General features: G+C 38.0%; 1 protein-coding gene across 1 annotated transcript in view; it reads right to left on the reverse strand.

Moving 5' to 3' along the window:
- Window positions 1-15,562, reverse strand: part of AK5 (adenylate kinase 5) — an 809,863-nt gene that overhangs the window by 639,005 nt on the left and 155,296 nt on the right. The window lies entirely within an intron of this gene.

Below are 15,562 nucleotides of genomic sequence, written 5' to 3' on the forward strand. Positions count from 1 at the left end.
GTGGGCCGATTCATCAAGCGCCGAATGGAGCTTGATTCAGCTGTTTCTGCGTGACCCTTCAGGCTCGCCGGAAACAGGAGTTAAGAAGCAGCGGTCTTAAGACTGCTGTTCCTTAACTCGTCCTTCACCTCTGAGGTGGCGGAGAGCAATCCGTCTGATCGTGTATGAATGGGTTGATTGACAACCCCTGCTAGTGGCCGTGAATCTGCAGGGGGCGGCATTGCACAAGCAGTTCACCAGAACTGCTTGTGCAATGATAAAGGCCGACAGTGTATGCTGCGATGTGCGGCAGACATGATCCGCTAAAGCGGATCATGTCCATCCGCAGGATAATAAATCGGCCCCTGTTATTGATTTTTCTTCATTCTCTTGGTATCTTTGTTTGAAAAATCTGGAATGTAAGCTTAGGAGTCGGCCCATTTTTGGTTTAACACCTGGGTAGCACTTTCTGATTGGTGTCTAAATGTAGCCACCAATCAGCAAGCACTACCCAGGGTGCTGAAACAAAGATGGTCCGGCTCCTAAGTTTACATTCAAATAAAGATACCAAGAGAACGAAGACAAAATGATAATAGGAGTACATTAGAAAATTGCTTTAAATTGCATGCTCTATCTAAATCATGAAAGTTTAATTTTGACTAGACTATGAGGCCAATTTAACAAAGGTCTTGCGGACCTGATCCGACAGTGCGGATCTGGTCCGTAAGACCTCCCTGAATGCGTAGAGCAATACGCTCTCCGTATTCAGCATTGCACCACCAGCTCACAAGAGCTGCTGGTGCAACGCCGCCCCCTGCAGACTCACGGCCAATGGGCCTCCAGCAGGGAGTTGTCAATCAACCCGATTGTACTCGATCGGGTTGAATTGCGGCGTTTCCGGTCCGCCTGCGGTCTTTAGACCGCTGCTCCATAACTTGTGTTTCTGGTGAGTCTGAAGACTCGCCAGAAACACGGCCCTTCAAGCTCCATTCGGAGCTTGATAGATAGGCCTCTATTCCTTTACAATAGCATTTAGAGGAAGTTTTTGGAGTTGGCGGCGGACAGAAATCAATCGGATTGATTGACCGTGAATCTGCATGTGGTGGTATTGCACAAGCAGTTCTGTTGAACTGCTTGTGCAATGATAAATGCCGACAACGTATGCTGTCGGCATTTATCGATGTGCAGCGGACATGACACGCTACATCGTATCATGTCCGCTCGCACTTTGATAAATATGCCCCCAGGACTTATACCATTATTAAAGGGACATTAGACACTAGATTTTTCTTTGCATAAATGTTTTGTATATTATCCATTTATAGTTACAGCCCATCTGGGAATGTTTTTGTAACAATGTATGGATTTGCTTATTTTTTAATAACATTGTGCTGATTTTCAGACTCCTAACCAAGTCCCAAAGTATCAGATGTAGACTCAAGTCTACAGATTCCTGCTTGCTCCTGTTTGTGTAATGGGTCTTTTCATATGCAGGAGGGGGTTGGCTCTCCCTGCTTTCTCAGCCCCTTTTCCTGGGTGCCCCAGCCTAACCTCATCAACAGTGCTAAACTGGAAGCTTCTAAGTAAGTTTTTTAATGGTTTTATACTGGATTTTTAGATCAGTATCTGTGCATATTCTTCTTTATATTAGTGCCTATTACATGCAGTTATATGAAAATGAGTGTATACTGTCCCTTTAATGTTCAGTAGGAGACTCTTAAATAACTACATCTACATACCATTAAAAAGCATTACAAAAATACTTGCTCATATTACTATTTTTATCTACACCATTATCATCAACATAAACTCTTCCACGCATGGAGAGACATTTGTAATTAATGTTTTGTGCTGCATATGTCATTGTGTACATATTCTGCATATTATGCAGGCAGAATAACAAATATTTTAATCCTCCTATATTTCCTATTATATGACGAGAATCCCTTTCTTTGCAAATAAAGCTGTACTTTATTCTTTATAACACTACTGTTTCACCCAATGGCCCAACAACTAGAATATTCTTAAATCACTGCCATAATGTTTTAAATATCAATCTGAGCAGTGGAAAGAAATTATTTAAAGCAACATAAGTAAATAAATAATGTGAGCTTTCCTCAGCAAATGAGTGGTCAAGGTGTTGCGAGCAACATTTAATTGGCTCAGGAGCTCTATGTTTTTAGGGTTAGCTTATGTGTTTACTTCACATGACAATGTCTCTAAAATTAGACATTTCCTTACACAAGACACAACTAAGATTTTAACCCACTCTCTCATCCTTTCCCACCTCAACTACTGCAACTCCGTCCTCTCTGGTCTCCCTAGCTGCTTTCTAGCTCCTTTACAATTCATAATGAATGCCTTTGCCAGGCTCATCTTCCTTACTCGTCGCTCTTCATCTGCTGCACCTCTCTGCCAATCCCTTCACTGGCTTCCTCTTGCCTCTAGGATAAAACACAAAATTCTCATTCTGACATACAAGGCCCTCAACTGTACTGCTCCCCCTATATCTCAGACCTTGGGGCCGATTTATCAAAGTCTGGCGGACATGATCCGCTGTAGTGGATCATGTCCTCCAGACATCACTGAATGCCGACAGCATACGCTGTCGGTATTTAACATTGCACAAGCAGTTCTGGTGAACTGCTTGTGCAATACCGCCCCCTGCAGATTTGCGGCCATTCGGCTGCTAGCAGGGGGTGTCAATCAACCCGATAGTACATGATCAGGCCGATTGCAGACCGCAGCCTCAGAAAAGGCGCATGAGTTAAGAGGCAGCGGTCTTAAGACCGCTGCTTTTTAACTCGTATTTACGCGAGCCTGAAGGCTTGCGTGGAAACAGGGCAATTAGGAGCCACTTGGCCCTTGTTAAATCGGCCCCCTTGTCTCCAGATACTCTCCCTCCGGTCCACTTCACTCTGCTCACAACCTCCTCCTCTCCTCCTCTCTTGTTACCGCCTCACATTCCCGTTTACAAGACTTCTCCAGACTGGTTCCCATCTTGTGGAACTCTCTGCCTCGCTCCACAAGACTCTCCCCTAGTTTTGAAAGCTTCAAGCACTCCCTAAAGACTGTACTATTCAGGGATGCATACAACCTACACTAACATTTCCTAACCCCAGTTCCACTCCTCCTTTGCTAGCCCCCTTAGCATGTAAGCCTATGAGCCCAGCTGTTTGCAGATCACCTTAATAAGAATTCACTACAACAGTGCAACTCTCGGCAGGGCCCTCTACCCATTTGATACCTAGAAATGTTACCTTGTATACCACGCCTATGTTTATAGAGCTGCAGAATATGTTGGAGCTCTACAAAAAACATAATAATAATAAAAATGCTTGAGCATTTCCATATACTAAAAGCTAGTGAGAGCAGGCATGGCTGAGAGGTTTCTACTGTCTGTCTTTATCTGTCGTTCACTGTTACTGTGAGCTTTAAAGGGCCACTGTAAGTAAATATTTTCTATGCCTGTTACTAACTAACTACCCCAAATACGCTTTTTATCAACAGCATTTCATTAACATATCTCTACCGTATATCAGAAATCTTGTCTGCAAATTTAATTGTTTTCCAAACCCACTCCGTGTCCTTTGCTCTGTACCAATCCATTTACAATACCTAGGTTTCAAAATGGCGCTTTAAACACAATTTCATTGGTTTAAGTATTTTGAACACACAGTGCTGAAAATAGTGGGCAGGATAACGTGACATCATCGGCGAATAAAAGATATAACTTTTATAACGTTATGAAACTTCATTTTGTAGAAAATATAGGTCAGTAGGTTTTAATTAATGTTTATTAACTTTAATATGTTAGTTGTTTGTCTTAAAAATTATAACAGAAAGTAATCCTTTAAGTAGGTATCATCCTATTAGGTTGCTATTAGACATTTGCATGGCGAAAAGATTTGGTTCGGTTCGGATCGATTCGGTATTTTTCGAAGTTCGGTTTGGATCGATTCGAATTCAGAAAATTCTGAATCGATTCTTTTCGGATTCGTTTCAGATTCATTCGGAAGAAATTTTGCTGGATTCGGTTCGATTCGGTTTGATTCGGTTCGTAAATTCGGCATTTTGGTAAGTGTTAGGTGGGATTAGACTAGTATTATACTGATTATTAGGTGTTAACCTAACATACTGTACAATACTAGTGTAATCCAATGGCCATCCAAATTTACGAATCGATTCGATTCGGAAAATTCGGCAGAATTTTAATTCGGAAATTCGGTTCGATCCGAATCGCCGAATTTGCCGAATTTTCCGAATTTCTGAATCGAACCGAACCGAATCGCACATGTCTAGTTGCTATAAGGGATCCTAGATGTTAAGTGATATTGTGTCTGGATGGTACAGCTTCAATGGGTTAAATAATTGTATTAAAGACAAATAAATGTCAGCGTTTGTCTAGAAGCACAACTGGCATATAAATTAGATATTTAAATCAGATGCTGTGGTGAGTGTGCGCCACTAAAGACACAGCAGTCACAGAAATATAAAGCCTCATGCTTTGTTAACTAGAAGTCCCACTGTTTATATTTGTGATGTGTTGATGCTTTGAAACAATTCTCATCCATCCAAATCTGCAGCCTGAATATTTTCTGAGCATGAAATAGGTTTAAAAATCAACTCTATTTGTAACAGTAGACTTCCAACAGAATAACTGAGAGCCCAGATTACTAATGAGAACAAGCTGAGAATTTACTTTTTTTCTGTTGAATGTTAGTGTTTCGCTTTTGCTAAATGATATTGATATTAAGGTGGTTGATCACAACAGGTTTATTTCACCTAATTAGCATCACAAGTCTACACAATATAAAAATAGATCACTTAACATGTTAGATTAAAGGGATACTAAATACAAGTTTTTTCTTTCATAAATTCAGATAGAGCATGCAATTTTAATCAACTTTCTAATTTACTCCTGTTAACAAATTTTCTTTGTTATCTTGAAAAGCAGGAATGAAAGCTTAGGAGCCGGCCCATTTTGGGTTCGGCACCTCGGTACCACTTGCTGATTGGTGGAAAAATGTAACCACCAATCAGCAAGCTCTATCCAGAGTGCTGAACCTAAAATGGGCTGCCTCCTAAGTTTTCATTCCTGTCTTTTCAAATAAAGATAGCAAGAGAACAAAGAAAAATTGATAATAGGAGTAAATGAGAAAGTTGCTTAAAATTGCATGTTCTATCCGTATCATAAAAGAAAAAAAAAGGGTTTAGTATCCCTTTAAGGAGGCAAATAAGGATTTTGTGTTGTTATTGGTAGGTAAGAATTTTGACTTGATTGTGATCACTGAAAAACACACTGACAATATTGGCCAATGATCAGAAAAACTAGCACAAGACTGTTATCAACTCCAATATATTTTACCTGCATTTAACCCCTTAACACCAATGTACTTTGGCTGTCTGTTGTGGCTCCACTGCTTGAGAAAAATAGTGCAGCCTCACCTCGCAATTTATTTTTTATTTCTAACTTTTTAATTTTACTATTGTGATGTGCCTGGAAATGTGACCAAATTTGCACCATTTGTTGGCAATAGGCTCTTGAGTGGGCCAGGAGATTTACCAACACTATGTGCTGTTGTGATGTAATAGTCACGTAATTGTTTTCCATGCAGAAGAGGTTTTACCAAACAGAGGAAATGCGATCATTATTATTCAGGTACTTTTTAAAAGACCAATGATCATTTTTTCGTTGACACCATTGCGGGGCTCTTTGATTATTCCTTGCTTGAGTATATATTTTGACATATTGATTACTTCATAGAGATATATGCTTTTGATCGTCTATACACATTGCATGTTGCTTGGTCTTTTACTGATATCAATCACACAATTTAAACATTGCAGTAACTGAATATATTATTAGGGGGCGATTTATCCTTATGGAGCTTTATGCCCCTTGTTTCCGGTGTTCTATTGAGAACGCCAATTCATCAAAAACTCCAATCTGACGTCACTTATGGTGATTCCATACATCTAATTGGTTTGAGTCTCAATGAGTGACAGGATTCACAACCAATCAGATCAGCACTTTGATCGCCTATCTTCACTATCTATTTTGCCTCCGCCTGGGGGGTTGAAGGGGGGCAAAGGTTTACTTGGGGTGTATGCTAGAGGATCGACGGTGCGCCCCCCAAGACAGGCAAAACAGAGAGTGAAAATAGAAGAGTCAACGGAAGTGACGTCAGATTGGAGTTTTTGAGGAATTGGAGCTCTCAACAGAACACCAGCGAGCCTGAAGGCTCGCCGGAAACAGAAGTTATGAAGCAGCGGTCTAAAGACCACTGCTCCATAACTTGTCCGCCTGCTCTGAGGCGGTGGATAGAAATCAACCCGATCGAATATTATTGGGTTGATTGACATCCCCTGCTAGCGGCTAATTGGCCGCAAATCTGCAGGGGGTGGCATTGCAAGAACTGCTGGTGTAATGATAAATGCCAACAGCGTATGCTGTGAGCATTTATCGATCTGCAGCGGACATGATACGCTACATTGTATCATGTCCGCTCGCACATTAATAAATATACCCCTTAGTCTTTATAGTTTAGCTTTATATTCATACTTAGTGTTTTTATCGAGAACATATAAATTGTTTTATTTGGTTACTATGGTGACCAATACAGTTTTGTTTTTAAACATCTGGGTCTCCTTTGCGGACTTTTAAATAGCACTTTTATTTATATATTTGTTATGTCTGAGGAAACAGCTGAGAAACACATTGCAATAAAAAGATTTTATGCTTTTCGAGCACTGGTGTTCTTCACCAATAGATATTTGAAGAAGCTGTTTGGGCCCAAGCTCACTGATTGATTTGCACTACGAAATTGGTGCCATTGGTCATCTCAAAGCTTGTCTTCTGCATATGTCAGAATGGAATGTTTTTTTAATGGGTGTATTTTTCCTGTTTTCATTTGTTTGTTCTGTAAGGGATTTTGTGATGCCACTGTCCTTTACAATACAACATGATCTATGCACCTAGCAGTAAATGGTTAAGAAACAGATTTAGCTTCACTGAGTATAATGAAGATCTTGCACGTTGTTATGTTGTAGTGAGTTTTTCCCCTTTGAGATATAAGCTTTGTGAATGAGTTCTATTGAAATTAGGTCAATGACTGAACCATTGAGGCCTGTAGATAAATCTGAGACAGCCCCCTTTCTCCCTAACAAACACAGGTTGTAACAAAGCTTTCCTGCTACTGTAACTAAATATACACGTAGATATTTCTCAGTGTCCAGTAAAATGCACGAGTGCCAAGATTTTATAATTAAGTCCTGTGGTGCCAAGCTTAAAATTAATTAATATCTACTGTTTTGTTAAAATTTACAGCAGGTCCCACATGCAGTGCGGATGCCAGTCGCTGCTTCATTTGATTTTAATATGGTTGCCAAGTGAAATGTGCTTTGCTGATGTCATACACTATATGGCCATACTGCATAGAAGAATAGAAGAAGGGTTCTTTTCCCTCTCCAGTGTGAATAGATTTTATGGTTACTACATAGAGAAGATTTTACCTCTCAGTGATTTGAAAATAAAGTAGCAGGTCCCATGCAGTGTTCCCTCTAAATCCAGTTTTGTGAGTGACCCAGCAGTGAAACAGTTAATTAGAGCAATTAGCAAACACTACACAATGCAGACTGCAGGGTATGGTTCCTTTATTAACTGTTTAACTGCTGGGCCTCTCACAAAACTGGGAGGGAACACTTGTCCTATGTAAAACATTACCATTTTATCCTGCACTGCTGTATTTTCCATTTCCAATACAAACTCGCCATACAAAAGTGCAACTACTTCAAAGATGAATGAACTCATCTTTCATCCCATCAAAATCTCATTTTAAGTCTCTGAGGTCTGCAAATCCTTTTCAAGTGCAAGCTGCGGCAGATTCTTTTTTAACTATACAAGTCAGCTTAAAGATAAATTCCTAGTACTGGTAACATCTGAAGAGTCTGGTATAGAAAAAAACCTCTATCAACAAAATATTCTTTTTTAGGCACCTTGTGCCATGTAGCATATTGGATACTTTTACATATAATTTCTTATATACTCATTTTGATGTCTGTACTGTATAATGCAGCATTGTACCCTGAGCTGTGCTGAACTCATGGCTAAAAAACATTGAATGGGCATTAAACTGCTGGGTACAACTACATTAGCAGCAACTACTGACTACTGATGTTCTCTTATTTTGGCCCCTATAAGATCCGGTTAGTAAAGCCACACATGTTCAAACTAGGCACTGCCATCTTGGAACTTAAAGAAACATCAATCCCAAATTTACAATACAATACGATACAATTTAAAAAAAAAACAACTTTCCAATTTACTTCTATTATCAAATCTTCTTAATTTTCTTGTTATCCTTTGTTGAAGAGCAGAAAGGCGAGTTCAGAAGTGAGCATGTGTGTGCAGCGCAGCACTACATGGAAGCAGTTTTGCAACAAAGTTATACATTAATAAGAGCACTAGAGGGCAGCACTATTTCCTGTCATGCTATGCTGCAGACATGTGCACGCTACCTATCTAGGTATCTCTTCAACAAATAATAACAAGAGAACAAAGCTAATTTAATAATAAAAATAAAGTGGAAAGTATTTAAATATTGTATGCTCTATCTGAATCATGAAAGAAAAATATTGGGTTTTATGTCCCTTTAAGTATTCTCACACTCCATGACAGAATTGGAGCACAGACCAGTGACATATTTTGTACTTCCATTCAGTACGATACAGAGTGGAAGATTTTTGCTGAGGCTGCATTGCTCTATATTATTCCTGAGTGCCTTTTAATATTTATGTAACTTTTAAACTGTGTTTAAAAAAAATGCAGACATGTAAAGATTCTGTTCTCTGCGTGTGTGATCTAAACTGAAGTGTCAAAAAGCCAGCAATGTCACTGATCTGTGAATGTGAACCTGTCATTGGTTAAAATAAGAATAGCTGTAGAAAGAAACATTAAAGGGCACAACTACACTCTTACTGCATTTTAGCCTACGTGATATAATTATATTTTAACTGTTTCAGGTTTCTTATAGCCTGTTAAAAAATATGTTGCCCTAAGTTTGTCCAAAGCCTCCTAGATTTCCATTGGTGGTACTATATTATTTTCTTATGCTATTTCAGTTTAAGCTAATATACATAGTGAACTTTATGTATCTCATTAATTTTTGGTTATATATACTATATACTAGTGAACCCTACGCTACTCTATTGGCCCAAGATCGGCCCTTGACGTAACTACATCCTGACATATCTCTAATTAGCGTGGAGATCCATGAGTGGCCAGCTCAGTAGATACAACTTCTCTAATATATAAACGAAAAATAGGTTCTATATATATACATATATATAATAACAATTAGCCAGTGGCCCAGCACTCCAACCAAGGTGGTGTGTAGTAGACCTGGGTGCAATCCTAAAAATGTAGATATGTAGATCTGTGTCAAGAAGGGCACTCTCAGGATTTGTAAATTCAAATAAAAAGACTTTATTCATACATCAACAAAGAATAGTCGACGTTTCGGCCCCTATCCGAGCCTTCATCAGGACATATTAAATCTTTAAATGGCTGTATAGCCAAACTCCCAGATTAGAAAACAAGCGAGTTTTCGCTTGTTTTCTAATCTGGGAGTTTGGCTATATACCCTGTTCCAAATTATTATGCAAATTCTATTTCAGTGTCACAAAGATTAAATATTTTTTTTTTTTAGTTTAACTCATGGATGGCATTGTGTCTCAGGGCTCTTTTGATCACTGAAAACAATCTCGGACACCTGTGATAATTAGATTGCCAGATGAGCCCAATTAAAGGAAAAACTACTAAAGGAGGGTGTTCCACATTATTAAGCAGAGCACCATTTTCAAGCAATATGGGGACGAAAAAGGATCTCTCTGCTACCGAAAAGAGTGAAATAGTTTAATGCCTTGGACAAGGTATGAAAACATTAGATATTTCACGAAAACGTAAGCATGATCATCGCACTATTAAGAGATTTGTGACTGATTCAGAGCACAGACGGGTTCGTGCTGATAAAGGCACATTGAGGAAGATTTCTGCCAGATCCATGCATCGGATCAAGAGAGCAGCTGCTAAAATACCATTACATAGCAGCAAACAGATATTTGAAGCTGCTGGTGCCTCTGGAGTCCCACGGACATCAAGGTGTAGAGTCCTCCAGAGTCTTGCAACTGTGCATAAACCTTCCATTCGGCCACCACTAACTAATGCTCACAAGCAGAAATGGCTGCATTGGGCAGAAAAATACATGAAGACTAATTTTCAAAGAGTCTTGTTCACTGATGAGTGCCGTGCAACCCTGGATGGTCCAGATGGATGGAGTAGTGGATGGTTGGTGGACGGCCACCCTGTTCCAACAAGGCTGCGACGTCAGCAAGGTGGTGGTGGAGTCATGTTTTCGGCCGGAATCATGGGAAGAGAGCTGGTCGGCCCCTTTAGGGTCCCCGAAGGTGTAAAGATGACCTCTGCAAAGTATGTGGAGTTCCTGACTGACCACTTCCTTCCCTGGTACAGAAGGAAGAACTATGCTTTCCATAATAAAATCATCTTCATGCATGACAATGCACCATCGCATGCTGCAAAGAATACCTCTGCATCAATGGCTGCTATGGGGATAAAAGGAGAGAAAGTCATGGTGTGGCCTCCATCCTCCCCTGACCTCAATCCTATTGAGAACCTTTGGAGCATCCTCAAGCAAAAGATCTATGAGGGTGGGAGGCAGTTTACATCCAAACAGCAGCTCTGGGAGGCTATTTTTGACATCTTGCAAACAAATTCAAGCAGAAACTTTCCAAAAACTCACAAGTTCAATGGATGCAAGACTTTTGAAGCTGCTATCAAATAAGGGGTCCTATGTTAAAATGTAACGTGACCTGTTAAAATGTTTAAAAAGTTGAAATGTTGTTCAAAGTTTGATTGAAATAGCTTTTGATTTCAGTAAATATGCTGCAAACACAACAAATGACAATTTTCAGTTCTTTACAACCTATAAAGTGTTTTGAAACTTACTGTGCGTAATAATTTGGAACAGTGCATTGTAAGTTTTTTATTTTGAAAAAAAAAAAATAGTTATCATTAGGAGGTTTGTTCAATAAAATTTGAATTGTACTCTTAATAGTTGATAACATGAGAATTATGCTGACTGTTGTTTACATCAATTATTTAGGTAAATGAGAAAGATATAATTGGCATAATAATTTGGAACAGGGTGTATATATAATATTTGTATCAGAGAGTTTATATATGATTGTACAAAGAAAAAAAGTTTCTAGCAAATGCTTACTAGAAACAACGACTGCACTGCGCAAATAGCAGCTTAGTATATGTAGTATCTAGCTGATGGAAAATGGAATGCTTTAAGAAATATTTAATACAATGTTGATTCGCATAAAAAACATCTCACATGCACACACAATGAAATAAAAGGTAAAATAAAACAAAAAATAACATTTTTGCTATGTCGTAAGCGAAAAAGTTAGTTCACACAAAGAGGCCTATTTATCAAAGGTCTTGCGGATCTGATCCGACAGTCCGCCAGCAGGGGGGTGTCAATCAACCCGATTGTACTCGATCGGGTTGAATCATGGCGATTCCTGTTTGCCTGCTCAGAGGAGACGGACAGGGTTATGGAGCAGCGGTCTTTAGACCTCTGCTTCATAACTGCTGTTTCTGGCGAGTCTGAAAACTCGCCAGAAACACGGGCCCACAAGCTCCATACCGAGCTTGATAAATGGGCCTCAAAAGCTTCAGAAGATTAGTTTTCAGAAAGCAGGTCGGTCAGAAGAATATGAAGCCCAGATAGGAGCACAGTCATTTGCTGTTGGTATAAAAAAAACAGAGACTCCTTTTACTAGAAGGATAAAGTTTGGCAAAAAGAAGGTGTATTCCTTACTTACACCGGCATCAAGTTGCTGATCCTCAATTTGCCCAAACGTCCTTGCGTGTCTTACACGAATAATGGCAATATTATTTAACATATCTGACCGGTGTTCTGTCGAGAACTGCAATTCATCGAAGACTCTAACGTCACTTCCGGTGAGTCTTCTATTTTAATATCTGTTTTGTCTCTGTCTGGGGGGCGCACCACCGATGCTTTGGCATACACCCCAAGTAAACCTTGGAGAATGAGGTTTATAAGGGGGGCTTGGCCCCCCTTGAACCACCCAGGTAGAGGCAAAATAGATAGTAAAAATAGGTGATTACAGTGCCTATCTGATTGGTTGTTAACTTCTGCCACTAACTGGACATGGACCAATCAGATGCATGTAATCACCGGAAGTGACGTCAGATTGCAGTTTTCAATTAATTGCAGTTCTCAACAGAACACAGGCTCTCCTCGCCATGCAAGCAAACTACGGAAGCCCAAGTGGCCCAAAAGAGCAATGCATTTCGGCTTTGCACAGCCTTTGTTAAAGGGACATGAAACCCACATTTTTTCTTTCATGATTTAGAAAGAGAATGTAATTTTAAACATCTTTCTAATTTACTTCTATTATCTAATTTGTTTTATTCTCTTGATATTCTTTTCTGAAAAGCATATCTAGATATGCTCAGTAGCTGCTGATTGGTTGCTGCACATAGAAGCCTCGTGTGATTGGCTCACCCATGTGCATTGCTTTTTCTTTAACTAAGGATATCTAAAAAGTGAAGCAAAATACATAATAGAAGTAAATTGTAATGTTGTTTAAATTTGTATTCTCTATCTGAATCATGAAAGAAAGATTTTGGGTTTAGTGGCCCTTTAAGCTCTAAAGAAATATAAAGTCAGTGCTCCATATATAACTTAATTTTTAAAGGTGTATAGTCCATTTGTTACAGAATCTTATATAGACAAACTGTGGAACGCTAACCTGACATATAAGAGCAGAACCTTTTTAAAAATGATTACAATATACAAACAGTGTTACATCCGATACAGTAATTTAACATTCATCTTAAAATTCATTATAAAATTCATTTTACAAAACATTTTAACACAGAACGCTGGAAAAATTTGTGATGACAATATTAAAATGACAGTTTACAAGCATCTTTAACATATAAATGCATAAAATAATACTCATAATAATAGCGTGGAAACACATTCATTATATATATTATAATAGCTAGTATGATGAGTGCTACACTAACTTAATAGGCAGAGTTAAAATATTTTATATAAACTATCTTTATAAATATATGCATTACCCTAAAACCAAAATGTGTGTGTATATATATATATATATATATATATATACATATACATATATATATATATATATATATATATATATATACATACATATACATACACATAACCTACAAATATTGATATTTAAAACTTAAAACTACATTTTATTTAAAAGAGAGTGTGGTACAAGAAAGAGGTCCAAAAAGCAAGAATAAAAAGAATATATATATATATATATATATATATATATATATATATATATATATATATATATATATATATACTAGAAATAAAAATAAAAATGAAGGTGAATATTTTAATCCAGCAGGTAGCAACCTAAATCAAACTCTTGGTTAAGGCCAAATGGGCTTAGTGTTTTTAATTGAAAAATCAATTTGCCCTCTTTCTTTAATACTTCATTATGTATACTACCCCCTCTCTAATTACCTTTACATTTGTCAATTCCCACATAACTAAAATATTTTAAGTTTGCTCCATTACATTCTAAAAAATGTTTTGGAATGGGCAGGTCTTTATATCTATATTTCTCATGTTGTTCAATGGATAAGATAAGATATTTTCCCTTATTCTGTCTCTTAAGGGTCTTTCAGACTCCCCAATATATTGGGCTCCACGTTTGCATTCTATTATGTAAATTACATTTTTGTCAGTGCATCTAATTGTGTGTTGTATTTTACAAGTTGCTCTTGTACTATTGGATTTAATCTCTTTCTTTTTACTTACATGCTGACAGGGTTTACACATTGAACAAGGAAAAAAACCTTTTATCTGCTTCCCCCATAAATCTCTAACCCCACTTTTTTTGTCCTTTCTTCTATTCAGAGGGGGCTAATCTAGTTTTTAAATTTCAAGCTTTTTTGTAAACTATCTGCAGGTGATTAGGTAAAGAGGCTCCTAATTTATCATCACTTTTTAGTACCTTCCAATGTCTTTTTAAAATCCTTTCTAATAGATATTTGTTACCACTAAAAGAAGTAATAAACGGTAAAAAGACTATAGACTCATCACTTTTCTTTTTTTTGGGGGTCTATTAAGTACTTCTTCCCGATTTTGTGAATGTACTAAAGCTCTTGTTTTTTCTAACTCTTCCTCATTATAACCTCTTTCTAGGAATTTGTCTTTTAATATATTAGATTGTATATCAAAATAATTTGCATTACTACAATTTTTAAAAATTCTCATAAATTGGCCCTTCGGAATATCTTTCTTCCATACATTGTGGTGGCAGCTCATTTGGTGGATGTAATTATTAGCATCCACCTTTTTAAAAAAGGTCCTTGTCTTTAATTTGTTTTCAAGGACAGAAATTTCTAAATCTAAAAAGGTAATAGTGGATGCACTTTTTTCGCAGGTGAATTTTTTTTAATTATTATTGATACCTAGGAGAAATTCTTCAAAAGTAATATCTCCACCCTGTCATACCATAATGATATAATCTATGGCCCCTATTTAAGAAAGTCTGGCGGACCTGATCCGACAGTGCGGATCAGGTCCACCAGACCTCGCTGAATATGGCGAGCAATACACTCACCGTATTCAGCATTGCACCAGCAGCTCACAAGAGCTGCTGGTGCAACGCCGCCCCCTGCAGACTCGCGGCCAATGGGCCGCCAGCAGGGGGGTGTCAATCAACCCGATCGTACTCGATCGGGTTGATTTCCGGCGATGTCTGTCCGCCTGCAAGCAGACAGGTTATGGAGCAGCGGTCTTTGTGACCGCTGCTTCATAACTGCTGTTTCTGGCGAGCCTGCAGGCTCGCCAGAAACACGGGGCATCAAGCTCCATTCGGAGCTTGATAGATAGGCCCCCATGTATCGTATGTATGTGACCAGGTTTGACCCCAGTATGCTATTGGTTAAAAAATCTTGTTCCCAAAATCCCATAAAAAGATTTGCATAAATGGGGGCAAACCTGGTCCCCATAGATGTTCCTTGTATTTGGTTATAGTATTTTCCCTGAAATGAGAAAAAGTTGTGCTTCAAGATGAAATTTATATTTTCTACAATAAACTCCTTTTGATCTGTCTTTAGATTATACTAGCTATTATAATATATAATGAATGTGTTTCCACACTATTATTATGCGTATTATTTTATGCATTTGTATGTTAATGACACTTGTAAGCTGTCATTTTAATATTGTCATCACAAATTTTCCCAGCGTTCTGTGTTAAAATGTTTTTTAAAATGAATTTTATAATGAATTTTAAGATGCATGTTAAATTACTGTATCAGATGTAACACTGTTTGTATATTGTAATCATTTTAAAAAAGGTTCCACTTTTATATGTCAGGTTAGCTCTCCACAGTTTGTCTGTATAAGATTCTGTAACAAATGGACTATACCCCTTTAAAAATTACGGTATATATGGAGCA

This window comes from Bombina bombina, chromosome 10 (assembly GCF_027579735.1).
Source record: "Bombina bombina isolate aBomBom1 chromosome 10, aBomBom1.pri, whole genome shotgun sequence".
Taxonomy (NCBI): Eukaryota; Metazoa; Chordata; class Amphibia; order Anura; family Bombinatoridae; genus Bombina; species Bombina bombina.